This window comes from Eriocheir sinensis, chromosome 16 (genome assembly GCF_024679095.1).
Source record: "Eriocheir sinensis breed Jianghai 21 chromosome 16, ASM2467909v1, whole genome shotgun sequence".
Lineage (NCBI taxonomy): Eukaryota > Metazoa > Arthropoda > Malacostraca > Decapoda > Varunidae > Eriocheir > Eriocheir sinensis.
Genome location: NC_066524.1, coordinates 8,182,409 through 8,197,536, shown reverse-complemented (window position 1 = coordinate 8,197,536; position 15,128 = coordinate 8,182,409).

Genomic DNA, 15,128 nt, shown 5'->3' with positions numbered 1-15,128 from the left:
CACCCACTCACTCGCCCAGCCCTGCAAGAGGCCAGCAACAACACCAAGGCCTCCTCCAACCCCACACCACACCAGCCATCCCAAGACAACCAACCAAGCCGATCCCCATCTCCCACACCTCACAAATCAAAGAAGCCCAAGAACACACACAAAAAAAAAATTTGATTTGCATTTAGTACAAGTTGATCTTGGTTTGGACCTGTTAAGTAGAGTGTCATGTCATCAGCAAACAATATACTTTTAGCCTTAAAGAAAAGATTTGATATATCATTGATGTATATTAGAAACAGAATTGGGCCTAGAACACTTCCTTGAGGTACACCAAGCTTTACAGAGGTAGTAGATGATTTTTTGCCGCTAAATACAGTACATTGGTGTCTATTCGTTAGGTAATCTTTGAACCAAGAGAGTATTGGGCCTCTGATCCCATAGTGGTACATTTTGTTAATAAGAATCTTATGATGTAAGTATCAAAGGCTTTAGCAAAATCTATAAATATGGATAAGACATGGAGTTTTTTGTCAATTGCAGAAAGTACATCATTAGAAAATACATTTAAGGCTACAAAAGTGCTGTAGTTCCGCCTAAAACCATATTGAGAAGGGTTTAATATATTCTAAGTTTCAAGATATTCAATTAAATAAACCTTCATTAAAGTTTCAAATATTTTAGAAAAAATTGTAAGTTGAGATATTGGTCTATAATTTTTAGGGTCATCATCGGGACCAGACTTGTGGATAGGTGTAATTTTTGCAGTCTTCAACAGAGATGGAAAAGTTCCAGTTGTAACAGATTGATTAAAAAGTATAGCCAAAGGGATTGAAATCAAATGAGAGTTTCTTTTAATAACAGAGGGTGATATATCATTAATGCCTGATTTTTTATTGTTTAATGACTTAATTACTGTAGCCAAATCAAAGGTAGTAACAATAGGGCACATCATAGAATTTGGAAAGTTACCTTTAAGATAGTCTTTCGGGTCTATATTTATATTTGGGAGTTTTCTGTCAAGTTCAGATGCAATAGTGGAAAAGTATCTATTGAAGGCTTCCGATATATCTGACGGATCACTTAATACTGAATTACTATACTGCAATGACTTGATATTGTTTGCTTTGTATGTATTACCTTTTAATTCATTGATTGTCTGCCAAATCTTTTTGGTATTTCTGCGAAAATTTGTAAATATTTGGAAATAATAGTTCCTTTTGGCAACCCTAATAATCTGAGTAAGGTAATTTCTATATTGTTTAAAGGACTCATAAGAAACTGTTCCAAGTTTATACATTTTAAACAAGTTACATTTATGTTTGATAGATTTAAGTATTCCGCCTGTAAGCCAAGCATTATGAAGTATTTTTGTAGTTACATATTTTGTTTTAATGGGGAAACTTTTATTGTAACATTCATAAACTCTTTCATAGAAAAGATTAAAATTATCATTTGTATTTTCTAGATTTAGTAGTTCCTCCCAGTTTATTTTATGTAGCTCATTGGTAAATAGATTATGATTATTGGTGTTGAAGACTAAAATTTATCTTATGTTTGGTATTAGGTTTACATTGCTGATTGATATTAATAAATATGGGAAGATGGTCTGATATACAATAATGAAGGATTCCTGATAGTGAGGGAGGTGTGAAATTGGTCCATATTTGATCTAGTAGAGAGGGTTGACCAAGCTCAGGAGTATCGGGAAATCGTGTTGGTCTTGATATGTGGGGGAAATAATTAAGTGTTTGCATGGAATTAAGGAATAAATTAGTAGGAACATGAGTGTAATGTTCTAACAAATTAATGTTGAAGTCTCCTATAAGTAATGATTTGTTAAGTCTGAAAATGTCATTATTCAGCAGATCATTTATAACAGACGTGAATTCATTAACACCTATATGTTTACTGTTAGGCCTGTAAATAACGGCAATTACATAATTTGATTCACCTAGTATTAGTTTGGAAGTACAAATTTCAATATTTTCATTAATGAAGCAAAACTGGTTCCATAATTCTATCTTCAATGTATTATTAGTAAAGATAGATATCCCTCCATGTTCTCTTTCAGTTCTTACTAAGTGATATGGATCATCACAGTCTTCCAATGAATACAGATGTTTAGTGTGTTCTTGCAGCCATGTCTCAGTAATAGCAATAATGTCAGGTGGTTTTGGTAAACCATTAAGAAAAGATTTTAATACATCAAAGTTTTTGTGAAGTGATCTAATATTAATATGTATAATGTTAAGGTAGTTGTTATCTAATGACTTGGTTGCTGATATATAATCCTCAAAATTAAAATATCTAAATAAAGATTTAAGATCTCGCTGCCCTGATATTTTCTCTATTACATTTAATTGTAAGTTCAAGGAGAACACATCATTATCATCATACAAAGAATTATATAAATTATCCATATGTTGTAAACAAGATGACACGGATTAATAAATACAACACACTAAAGAATAAAAAAACAAAAGTAAATAGGGTAAGAAAGTCTCTCCAGGTATGCAGAGAGGAAGTTATGACTAAAATTAATCATATTGCTTGTAACAATAATAATTATTAATTTGTAATAACCACAGCAGTAGTTGTAGTAGCATTTGTAAGCATCTTAATAGAAGAAAAAACTAGCAGTGAACTAATAATAACAGTAACCTTAAAAATATTAACTTAAATAATGTTAATAGAATTGATAGCAGAAGTATAATTAATAGTAATAGTAGTAGTAGTAGTAGTAGTAGTAGTAGTAGTAGTAGTAGTAGTAGTAGTAGTAGTAGTGATAGTAAAAGTAGTAGTAGTAGTAGTAGTAGTAGTAGAGGTAGTTTCAAATATAGTAGTTCTGGTAGTAACAGTAGTAGTAGTAGTAGTAGTAGTAGTAGTAGTAGTAGTAGTAGTAATAGTAGTAGTAATAGTAGTAGTAGTAGTAGTAGCGTAGGGAGAGGACGTGCTGTGATTAGCTCCTTTGTTTTGTGTCATAAGTTAGGTCCTATAGCCGATACCGCCTTGGAATGTATACCTTCGTACGCGTGAACGTGCAGTGAACGTAACGAAATATAGTGCAATCTGGTGCCATTGACGATGCAGGTGTTAATTACGAATTACTGCTTTTGAGAGAGGCCGTGTGCTTGCCGGCAGTGTGAGAAACATCGGTGTAACGATAAATATTGGGTCAAGTGGCCCACGTCCCCTCGGTGCTTGTGAGCGACGCTCGACTCTGTGGCGGACGGCCGGAAGGTGGAAAATTGGAAGGCAGAGCTGAGGGAAAGAGGGAGGGAAAGAGGGAGAGAGGGGAAAGGAGGGAAAGAGAGTGGAGAAGAGGGGAGAGTGGTTGAGGAGGCGGGGAGGGGGGAGTGAGAGTAGAGAGAGAGAGGGAGAGAGAAGAGAGAGCAAGTTATAGTTTTTCCATGTACATCATCCAATATATTTTATCAGTATGTCAAATAGATTAAATGTCAGTGATTTATAGGGGAGTGGTGAGTTCTGGCAGGCGTGTCGGGATGGGCGGAGGTGGGTCAGTTTTCAAGACCGAGGGCAAACAGTAAACAGCCTCTAACCCCCCCCCACCCCCCTAACGCTACCCACGCACATCCCCTCACTTCCCGGGTCCCTGCTAACCCCGCCCCGCTGCCCAGGAACTTCCCACCCCCGCCTGAGGGCCATAAAACACAGAGTATCTGACTCGGGGAACTGCTGGTAATGATATCACTACTACTACTACTACTCAACTTTAATGTGTAGGGTCAGGTGCATTAGTAAAATTGTAAAGTGTTGGCGAGGAGCAATGGTAGTGGAAAAATAAACAATCATTCTAATATTACCGTAAAGGTAGAGTAAGCATATGTAAGTATATGTCTGTGTGTAGGTATATGGGGGGAGACAAGAGTCAAAGTGGGGTCTACTACTATTGCTCTATTCATCACCACAAATAGCAACTAAGATACACTAGCATGCATAATGGCACCGAAATGGAGCCCCCTCAATGTTGCATTTGTTCGTCTCGAAATCAAAACTGTGTTCAATGCTCGTGCGTAAGACGAGGCCAGCCCTGTGTAAACTGTAAGAGAGGTGGAGATTGTCGAAACCCAAACAATCAACGGCAGGATGTGGAAAATGGGGAGCAACCACAAGTGGTGCTGGGTGGACAGGCCAATGAAGGCGCTGGAGATGATCAGGTGGAGGGGGGTGCAGGTGGCGAGAGACAAGGGCAAGGTGACCTGGGTGAGGACGCCTCGCGCGAGCTCCGCTTCTGGCAGAGGTGGACACTCGAGGAGACAGAGGAGTGGGTGCGAGACGCTTACAATCATGTGGTAACGTTTTCTTCCAATAACGTATTTGAGGCCCCGAGATGTAACGCCACCAAAACCTTGATAGAGGAGAAAACCTACCTCATTAGAGCGTACAACAACTCCACGCAAATCGCCCCCTACGCTTTAAAGATTCTGGCCATACTACCGCACCTCATATGCCAACGGACTCACAAAAAGTCGAAACAATCTGAGGACGTGAAGGCGGTACAAAGAAGAATGGAGCTGTGGAGGAAAGGGGACGTCCGGAAGCTACTTGACGAGGCTAAAACACTGCAGGAGAGACTAGGCAGACGTAACAGTCGCAAGAAGGACAGTAACGACAGGGCCAGAAACTTTGCTGACAAGATGAGACAAGGCAAAGTGGCCATGGCAACTAGATCACTGTCAATAGAAGATGAGGCAGCGGGAGTCCTTCCCATGACGGAAGAGACACGCCAGATCCTCAAGGACAAGCATCCAGATGCTAGACCTGCACACCCAGAAATGAAGTTCCTTGGAGACTACACCCCACCGCATCGAGTTGTCTTCGACCATATTAGCGGTGACGTGATCTGGAAGCACGCCCTTCACACGCAGGGAGCTGGACCATCAGGCTTGGATGCCAAGGGGTGGAAACACCTCCTCAGTAAGAACATCTTTGGGAATCCAGCTGTGGATCTTCGCGACGCAATAGCCGCCCTAGCAAGAAAATTGGCGTCAGAGAATTGCCAACACCTCGAGCCTTTGATGGCCTGCCGGCTCATCCCGCTGGATAAAAAACCAGGCTGTCGCCCCATCGGGATAGGGAGGTGCTCAGGAGGATCATAGGCAAGGCTGTCATGGAGGTGGTGAAGGACGACGTGAGGAAGGCGGTGGGAAACCTCCAAGTGTGTGCGGGTCAGCAGGCTGGATGTGAAGCGGCCATTCACGCTGTCAGGAGAATGTTCGAAGACCCAGAATGCGAGGCGGTGCTGATGGTGGACGCTGCAAATGCGTTCAACAACATCAATAGGGAAACAGCACTGCACAACATCAAAATCAAGTGCCCTATATTCGCCCAATATATTGAAAATACATACAAGGAACATGCCAGACTGTTCATCAGCAGTCATAATGACCAACGACTTGGAGACCCGGTGGCCATACAATCCTCAGAGGGCACCACCCAGGGGACCAGTTGCCATGGCAATGTTTGCCCTGGGAATGATGAAGCTGCAGGACATCATCCGCCATGAAAACACCAACGTCAAACAGGTGGCGTATGCGGATGACCTCACCGGGGTAGGAAAGTCTGCAGACCTCAGGAAATGGTGGGACCTCGTCAATGAACATGGCCCTAAAATAGGGTACCATCCCAACGCCACGAAGTCTGTGGTGATTGTAAAACCAGAGGCATACGATCGGGCCAAAACAGCATTCCAGGGCAGTAACGTGAAACTGTCAGTGACTGGAGAAAGACACCGCGGGGCAGCCATTGGAACAGCTGAATACAAAACCGAATATGTGAAAACGGCTGTAAAGCGCTGGGAGTCCGAACTGCAGAGACTGAGCGAGATCGCCAAAACAGAACCGCAGGCAGCCTACGCAGCATTTACGTACGGTGTCAAGCATAAATGGAACTACCTCATGAGGACAGTTCCTGATGTTGCTCCGTTACTAGAACCTCTGGAAGATGCTATCAGAAACACCTTCATACCGGCGATAGCAAATGGGAGATGTCCCAGTGACCAGGAGAGAAGATTGCTGGAGTTGCCGCCAAGAATGGGTGGGCTCGGCATCACCAACCCGCAAAATCTGGCTGAGTCTGAATTCGGGAACTCAATCCGAATCACAGCCTCCTTGACCGGATATATTACCAATCAAAATGAAAGGGGAGAAGACAACCCTCAAGATATTAGGTGACTAAGGAATGAAATCTCCAAAAACAGAGAAGGAAAACAGAGAGACACTCTGAGTGACCTAATGAGAGAACTCCCAGAAGACACAAGGAGGAGGACAGATATTGCACAGGAAGTGGGCGCTTCAAACTGGCTAACCACACTACCTATCAGGGCAAAAGGCTTCAACTTAAACAAAAAAGAATTTACTGATGCCCTTGCCCTCAGGTATGGCTGGCCAGTGGATGGGCTCCCAAACATGTGTAACTGTGGCTCACCCTTCAACCAAAATCATGCCATGACATGCAAGAGAGGAGGTTTCGTCTGCATGAGACATGATGAAGTAAGAGACGTAACAGCTCAGATGCTGAAAGAAGTCTGCCACGACGTGACTGTGGAACCCATGCTGCTCCCTCTGCAAGGCGAACACCTCGCCAGACGCACCGCTAATGTTTCGAACGAAGCACGAGTGGATGTTAGCGCCAGAGGGTTTTGGACAGAGACCTGACCCTTGATGCAGCCCACAGAAGAAACGAACAAGAGAAGAACAGAGCATATGAAGAAAGAATACAGAATGTGGACCAGGGCTCCTTCACCCCGGTAGTATTCACGACGGCAGGAGGGATGGGACCAAGGGCGCAGAGCTTCTACGCAAGACTCGCCGAAACACTGGCGGATAAGAAACAACAGCCAAGAAGCAGTGTGGTCGCCTGGATGAGATGCAGGCTGTCCTTCTCCCTCCTGAGGTCAGCCTTGGTCTGCCTGAGAGGAACCAGGTCACCTGCACCCAAAACCACCCGCATTGCTGACCTGGACTTTGAGGCGACGGTGGTTGATAGTCGTATCAACCACAAGCTCTGTTAGCTTAAAAATAAAATGTTTAGTAAAGTTTGTAATATTAAATAAAGATGGTTGTCGGCCACAGTCATTGGCGGGATGGGGCCAATGAATTGCTTTGTGAAAGGATATGAGAAAATATACCGCTCACAACGCAACTCTAATAGATGGAGGCCCGTAGTAGTAGTAGTAATAGTAGTAGTAATAGTAGTAATAGTAGTAGTAATAGTAGTAGTAGTAGAGGTAGTTTTAAATATAATAGTTCTGGTAGTAACAGTAGCAGTAGTAGTAGTAGTAGTAGTAGTAGTAGTAGTAGTAGTAGTAGTAGTAGTAGTAGTAGTAGAAATATAGCTGATTTTTTTTTTAAACCAAGTAATGGTGTTCAAACTAAAACAATTAGTAATAACATTAGCAGCTATAACATCAATACTAATGACAGTAAGATTAGTAGATGAAAATTAGTAGTAATAACCAAATTATTACTATTAATAGATAGTAGTCATAATGAGTTGAAAGGGTAGTGGTGGTAGATATCGTTATACTGTAGTAATAATAATAGTCATTGTAATAGTAGTAGAAGTAGTAGCAGTAGAAGTAGTAGTAGTAGAAGTAGCAGTAGCAGTAATCATTTCATACACCTTGATATAGGCTACAACGTTTAATTAGAGACACTACTATTATTATTGTTATAATTATTATTATTATTTTTGTCATTGTTACTATTATTAGCGTTGCCATTGTTATTATTGCTATTATTAGTAGTATTACTATAATATTCTTGTCATTATTATTATTATTCATATTGCTTGTGTTCATACTATCACTGCTATTAAAACTATTGCTTACATTATTATCGACAGTAGTGTCATTAATATAATTTTAATACTTTGTTTACTTATGTTCTGATGCACTTACAATCATTACTCTCTCTCTCTCTCTCTCTCTCTCTCTCTCTCTCTCTCTCTCTCTCTCTTCCCCCCCCACCCTCTCTTCACACTATACGCCTCTACCCCCGACCCCCTCGCTCCCCACACCGCACCAACCGCCCCTTGGTTACGCTAACCTCTGTAACCTCGATGCCATGCTGACACTAACAAATTTCTCCACACCGCACTGATAATATCTCCATCCCAACTCTCTCTCTCTCTCTCTCACCCTTTGAAAACAATGTGTCAGCCTTTTATATTAATTATAATCGTATCTATATATCTATCAATATCGCTAAATTAATAGGAATATTAATAATAGTGTCATTCCCAGTAGATATCACTACTACTTACAATCGTAATCAATAATCAGTCATTATTACTACATGTACTACCAATATTCCTGTTGTCATTAATATCAATATCTATAATTTTATAAATGCCTGACCCTCCAAACCAAAGAAGATGCTGCGTTTGTACAAAAGAAGATCACAGATGTATAAATTGTGCATGTGTTAAGGAGAAAAGACGCTGTACGAACTGTAAGAAGAGCGCCAGGTGCCAAAATCCCCTGGGCAGGGATCAGAGCAGGGAGGATAACGTTGAAGCGCGACACCGCGGGGACAATGAGGGCCGCCGGGGGAGGAGTGAGCGGGGGGAGGGGGTATCGGAGGGAGGCCACCTCCATATCCCTCTCAACCGGTACCATCCCTTCCATTGGCACCTCCAATGTTGCCACTACCAACACCACTACCACCATCCCCTCATCACTCTTCCTCTTCGACTGGACAGGGCGCGGCGGAGGTCGGGGGAAGCTTTGCTTGGAAGGGGCTAGCGGAGGGGGAAGCAACGAGGTGGGTGGATGACACATACCTTGAAGTTGTTGGGTGGTCTGCAAGAAATCTTTTTGAACCACCCAGATGTGGAGCCATGACATTTATCATCAAAGAAATTGTCACCCTGTTAAATAACTACATCCAGAACACACCACTGGCGCCCCTATCCCTGAAAATTGTATTCACTCTCCCCCATCTCTTCCTCCAAAAAGCACACCCAAAAAATAAACAAGCCGAAAATACCGAGGCATTAAGAAGGCGAGTTGCCTTGTGGCAAACTAACGAGTTAGATGCCCTCCTTGGAGAAGCCAGAGCCATACAGGAGAGGCTCCTCGGACCCCAACAAAACAACACCTCCACAGAAGACAGGGCTCGGAAGTTTGCAGACAAAATGCGACAAGGCAATGTTGCGTCTGCAACACGAGCCTTGTCAGAAAATTCCACACGGGCTGTGCTTCCACTCACCAGGGACACGATCAATCAACTCAAGGAAAAACATCCTCCACCGAGCGACCTGAAGGGACTGAGACTGGCAGGATGTCACCAACCACCGAATCCAGTTATATACGAAAGGATAACAGGAGAGATGGTGTGGAAGAAGGCCCTCCAGACTCGTGGCAGCGCGGGGCCCTCAGGACTTGATGCACGGGGATGGCGAAGCTTGCTGAGCACCGCCAAGGCAATGCAGCTGGTGACTTGCGCAACACCATTGCAGGACTGGCAAGAAAACTCGCCTCCTCCAGCTGCCACTATGTGGACGCCCTGACGGCATGCCGCCTCATTCCCCTGGACAAGAGGCCGGAATGCAGGCCTATCGGAGTCGGAGAAGTCCTGCGGCGCATCGTAGGCAAATGCATCATGGCTGTCGTCAAAGAAGATGTGAGAATGGCAGCAGGGAACCTCCAAGTTTGTGCGGGGCAGCAGACAGGAGGAGAAGCAGCCGTCCATGCCATGCGGGAGATATTCGACTCCGTGGAGTGCGAAGCAGTGCTTCTTGTTGACGCCAAAAATGCCTTCAACACAATAAATAGAAAGACTATGTTACACAACATAAAAACCAAGTGCCCTAGCTTAGCTATGTATGTCGAAAATACCTATACATACCCGACCGACTTAAACATAAATAGCCACAGTGGAAAAGTGAAAGTGTTAAAATCATCTGAGGGAACAACACAAGGTGACCCAATAGCCATGGCTATGTACGCCCTGGGTCTATCAGTCCTCCAAAATGAAATCGCGTTCGCAGAAACACGGGTGAAACAGGTGGCTTATGCGGATGACCTCTCAGGTGCTGGTAAAATCTCAGACTTAAAAGGGTGGTGGGACACTGTGAACACCGCCGGCCCTGAGATAAGATACATCCCTAACGCCACCAAGTCTGTTCTTATTGTCAAACCTGAACATTATGACCATGCCGCAGAAACTTTTAGAGGAAGTGGCGTCATTGTGACAAAAGACGGACAACGACACTTAGGTGCAGTGATCGGGACAGAGGTATATAAGAAGGGGTACGTGGGAGACAAAGTAGCTGAATGGGGGAAGGAAATAGAAGCTTTGTCTGCCATTGCCAAGACTGAGCCACACGCTGCCTATTCAGCGTACACCCGCGGCATCCAACATCGGTGGACGTTCCTGATGCGCACCATCCCCGGCATCAGTCCACTCCTCCGACCACTGGAAAATGCCGTCAAGAATGTATTCTTGCCGGCGCTGGTGAAATCTCATGCTTTGGGGGAGGAAGAGAGGGATATGCTAGCATTTCCCACAAGACTGGGTGGGATGGGGATCACCAACGCTGAGAAGCTGGCTAATAAGGAGAACCAAAACTCCATCAGCCTTACCAGGTCACTCATCAACAGGATCATCGCTCAGGAGGCAGAGGGCGAGATAGACCAAACAGAAATAAGAAAAATCAAAAGAAAAATCTCAGAAGAAAAGCGACAGGCCCAAAAAGACGAGCTGAACCGTCTAACACACCACCTGTCCACAGAAATGTGTAGAAAAATCCACACAGCACAAGAGGCAGGCGCCTCTAACTAGCTAACGTCATTACCAAAAGGCTTCAGCCTCAACAAACAAGAATTTGTCGACGCCGTTGTTCTGAGATATGGCTGGCTGATTGAGGGACTGCCTGATCTTTGTGCATGTGGATCACCAAATGATGTCACTCACACCATGACATGTAAAAAGGGAGGCTTCGTCTGTATTCTACATGATGAGGTGAGGGATCTGACAGCCAGTATGCTCGGGGAGGTATGCCAAGACGTCACTACTGAGCCGGCACTGCTCCCCCTAGGACGGCAAACACCTTCGGTACAGGACGGCCAATACCTCACAGGAGGCACGGGTTGATGTAAGTGCCCGCGGATTCTGGGTGCGCGGACAACGGGCTTTCATGGACATCCGCATATTCGACCCGATGGCTGCTTGTCACCGTGAGCTGCCCTTGTAAGCCGCCCACCACAGGAACGAGCAGGAGAAGACAAGGGCATACGGTGAAAGAATCCAGCATGTGGATCAGGGCAGCTTCACCCTCCTCGTCTTCACCACATCCGGCGGGATGGGTCCTAGGGCCCAATGCTTCAACGCACGCCTCTCGGAACTAATCTCAGAAAAGATGCATCAGCCAAGGAGTCACGTTGTCGCCTGGATGAGGTGTCGCCTCTCGTTCTCCCTGCTCAGGTCGGCCATCCTATGTCTCAGGGGCACCAGACACTCTGGCCCAAAAGCCACCAACATCTCCAATATGGACTATGAAGCCACAGTGGTGGAGAGTGACATTAGGGTGGGTCGGGAGTGACTTGAGTAGGAAAGGAAAGGGGGATCTAGACGTAATAGATGATAGGTGATTTAGTGTCAGGCAGTATTAGTGATATGGTTGGATGCCACAGTCATTAGCGAACAGAGTTGAGGCTAATGACCTCCAAGCTATGGAGCCCTCCATGATTATGTGTCGGGAAAATAAACATGGGTGAAGGTATCATTTATGTAGTAGTAGTAGTAGTAGTAGTAGTAGTAATGGTAACTTTGGCAGTTCTAATAGTAGTAGCAAGAGAGAGAGAGAGAGAGAGAGAGAGAGAGAGAGAGAGAGAGAGAGAGAGAGAGAGAGAATGTTTTGCTATGTTTCCTTAATATAAACTTTGCATATTTCATGACATTAATTATTATTATTTATATTTGCCATGTCAAGTTATTAGTCTGTGTTATATTTTATATTGCATTTCCAGTACTTGTTTTTCAGAATGTATCCTATATATCATTAACTTCCGAGCTTCATGACATATTATATTATAAATTTGTTAATGAAAGGCATTGTAGCGAAAAATATTATTTATTTGAATTAAATGTTACATATCGTACAGGTTTATTTATATATATATATATATATATATATATATATATATATATATATATATATATATATATATATATATATATATATATATATATATATATATATATATATATATATATATATATATATATATATATATATATATATATATATATATATATATATATATATATATATATATATATATATAATATTATACATGTGCTAATAACTTCTATTTTCTTTCAGCCTGCCGCCGCCCATGCTTCTGCCAATGGACGTCCACAACCCGCAGCAGAAGGGGTGCCAGTGCCTCCGCCACCCCCACCAACTGCCACCGACGCCAGGCCTGAGGAGGTGGGGGAGGATCCACCCACACCCGCCATAGATCTGCCAAGGCTGGGCAAGAAGACCAGACCTGCCGGTGGAGTTGGTGGGAGTGCACCCAGTACTTCTGCACAACAACCTGTGGGCGCCCTGAAAAAAGTACAGAATATATTAGTTTACTTGGCACTGTGTTCATGTAAGGTCAGTCATACCTATTGTGAAGTGAAGTGCCTAAAGGCGGACACACACTATACGATGCGGCCTGTCTGGCGGCCGAAAAGTGGGCGGAGCTAGAGGCCATGAGGCAGTGTGTGTGTGTGGGTGTAATTTGTGCGGCGCGGCCTCACGACGCGGCCCGATGGCCTTCTGTTTATGGTTGAAATTCCCTCCGGCGCGGCCCGCCGCCTCACAGTGTGTTTCACCTTTAGGCGCGGCCTTGAGGCGAGAATTATCAGCGACGCTGACAGCCGTGGTGTACACATCTACGCTCCACGATGTCTGACGTCTGGATAGATAAAGACTTTTGGTTCAGTTTTATTGATCTGTACAAGGGCCATCCATGTTTGTGGAACATAAAACATATATCGTATATGCGCCTGCAGCCAGGAACACATCGCTGAGCGGCTCCATGCTGTTGTCGTCGCTGCGGCGGTGGGGTTGAGAGTGACGGCCGCCGCCCGGTATTCCGTGAGGCCGCCTCATAATGTGTATGCTTCATCCGGCCGACGATGTTCCGCCCACTTCTGCCTGCCGGACAGGCCGCATCGCATAGTGTGTGTCCGCCTTAAAAGGAAAACGTATGATTTCTCTAAAGTAATTATTCACCTAACGATTATATAACTGATGAAACATACAAAAATTTTGCCCAACAATCTGCCAATGATAGTTGGTGTATATTATGTTTGCTTATGGTTTTTATGACTGTTCTCCCGAACAGCTGATTCAGGAGGCAGCACTGATGCGTGTTACGGTGCGCGCTACTGTGGATGTGGTGCATCAGGATCCTGACCTGGTGTACTGGCAAACCTGCTTGGAGGGGTTGGCCAAGGACTGTAGGGCCATTAAAGGGGTCTACAGATCACAACTTAAAATGGAGTCCCTGGCTGCCACCAAGAGGTTTAACCAGGCACAGGAGCGGGGGGACCCGCCTGGGCCATACCTTATGCTGCACACCCTCCACGGGATCCCTCGGCAGGCACCAGCATCTGCCGTGATGCCCACTCCACAGCCCACCACATCTGACGGCATCGTCTACACACAGACAGGCACATCACAACAGCAGTACGCCCCACCACAACCAGGCCCAGCCCCGACAAGTATATCCATCCCGGCTAGCCAGGTGGCGGCGCCGCAGGGGGCTTTCCCACACTTCATGAGGCCTGTGGGGGGCCTCCACCCGTGTCTACAGTTGACCCTCACCAAAAGATGTTACCATGTAGCTGCCCACCAACAGCTTCATGGATCTTTTCACTGCTTCCCAGCCCGGCACTCCTCAACGACACATTTCAATCCCCAACCCAGCCGAAACCAACCTCAACACACCCAACAAGCCAGGGAGCAAGTAATAATGTAATAGCACACACATATGTCTATATTTTGGTATTTGTTAAAATAAAAATGTTTTTGCATGTTCATCTGTGTTTTATAACCAATCTCATTTATAAACTATTTTATAAAACAAATGGTAAAGCTATGAAACCTGAAAGAAGTATTGACATAACATGACATTCATGAGTCCACAATTATAATGACAAGTCATATGTATAAGAAGAACAGCTTGGAAAAAAGAAACATATGTACTCACCTATATACTGCTCTCCTGCCAAGGCACGGATCCTTCAGACGAAGAGAAGTAATTATTCAGATAGTTCCGCTACTCCTTGGCCAACCTGGTTGCAGTGTTCCGTGAGAGGGTTGGAAGGTGTAGTCCTACAGGTGGGTCTTGCCTCCATGCGCCAGGTATGAGTTGGTGAGTGTCAGGGTCCTCGTGATCTCCCTCTTGTCGTGGTGGGTTCCGTCCTCTCAAGATGTTGTGAAGTACGCAAGAGGCCAGGACAACAGCCTCTGCACGGTTAGGTGTGAGGCATAGAGAGGTATGGAACACCCGGAAGCGGTTTGCAAGAATGCAAAAGGTGTTCTCAACTCTCCTTCGGCCCCGGCTGAGTCGGTAATTGTAGATACGTTCTGGTTTGTTAAGGCCTCTTGAGGGGTACGGTTTCATGAGGTAGCTGCGCAGAGGGAACGAGCCATCGCCGACCAGGAACTACTCCGTGGGTGGGCCATTAGGAGCATTAGACAACACCTCCGGGGGGTGGGTGGGCAGCTTGGCGTCTTGTTTGTTCAGCAAGTCAGCAAGACGTGTCTGTGCGAAAACACTACCATCCGACTCTGACCCAATGGCACCCACGTCGACGTAGAGTAACTTGTATGCTGAGTCAACAATGGCCAGGGGAACAATTGAGAAAAAAACTTCTTATAATTGAAGTAGTATGTGCCACCAAGGAAAGGGTTGCGGAGGCAAATATGTTTCCCTTCTATAGCACCAACACAATGTGGAAAGTTCCAGCGTTCCTCGAAACCACGGGCGACTTAATTCCACTCATCAGGGGAATGGGGTGTCCTGAGCTCGTCGTCACCATACACAGCTATAATGGCCCAGCAGGTCTCTGGTACTATCTGGCTGATGGTGTTGTGGGCAACTCGAAAGG